A 1,135-nucleotide genomic window follows, 5' to 3' on the forward strand; every position below is an offset into this window, starting at 1 on the left:
CTCTTGACCCTTGACTCTTTAATGTTAGTTTTTCTCTGCTGTTGTTTGTGTGTGTGTAAAGCACGTTTGTTATGACAAGAAGAGCCGAGAGGGATTGTAATGAAGTGGTTTTGATAACTATAAATGATGATGAAATCATCATCTCATGATCTGATTCACTGATCTAAATTAGTGTCTAAATATATGGGTTTTTTAATTTTTTTTTTTTTTTATGGTACTATGACTCTACAAGATATGTTGACAAACTATTGTGAAGAAATTTAAAAACATTTTATGCACAAAACCTTCAGAGCTACAGTACCATTTAGACACACACAGACATAAGAATCAGCACATGAATCTCAACAATGGTGACTATTATTAATTAAAAAAAAAGATAAATAATACCACAATGCATGCTGGGTGCCAGTACAAAACTCCCAGCATGCATTGCAGCATGAAAAGGATGTTTTGATTGTCACCAATCTTGAGATTCATAGGCTGACTGTTGATGTCTGTGTGTGTTTAAGTTCTGCCATAGCTCAAAGCTTTTATTTGTGCATTTTGTGCTTAGGAATATTTCACAGTGATTGCGGTAATATCAGTGGTGCAATTCAAAAGTATTAGTTATATGTTACACACTTAATACGAGGTTAAACATTAGGTGAGATCAGTGAATCAGACTAGTTCATGATGGTCTTGACATCACAAACACCAGTTTTATCTGATCATAGATTCTTTTGGCTTTTCTTGCTACAAAAACTGCGTTAAATAAACAAAGCTAATTTAAGCAACCAAAGAAAAACTATTTTTAAAAAGTCAAGGTTCAAGAGCCCAACTAAAGCAAACACCGATTGCCATTATGGTGACTACAAATGAAAGTACAACACCTAAAATCTCAATAAGAGCTTTTGTACACCTATGACAGAAATAAAGTCACAAGGGTTAGTAATAAGAAGCTGGTGATGTTCTTTGTGGAGCTGTTTAATCCTCCTCTGCTGAGATCTTGATCAATTTAATGTGTTTTATTTTCAGTTGATTTCATCTTTGGCTTTGGCTGTAAGTTGTGTTTCTCTGCTCTTGTTTCTCTTTCCTTCAGTGATTCTGCTTGTTAACAGGTGTTCATCACTAATGCTCAATCCTCATTTAATTATCT

The sequence above is a fragment of the Sinocyclocheilus anshuiensis genome, unplaced genomic scaffold (assembly GCF_001515605.1).
Source record: "Sinocyclocheilus anshuiensis isolate Anshui unplaced genomic scaffold, SAMN03320099.WGS_v1.1 scaffold834, whole genome shotgun sequence".
NCBI lineage: Eukaryota > Metazoa > Chordata > Actinopteri > Cypriniformes > Cyprinidae > Sinocyclocheilus > Sinocyclocheilus anshuiensis.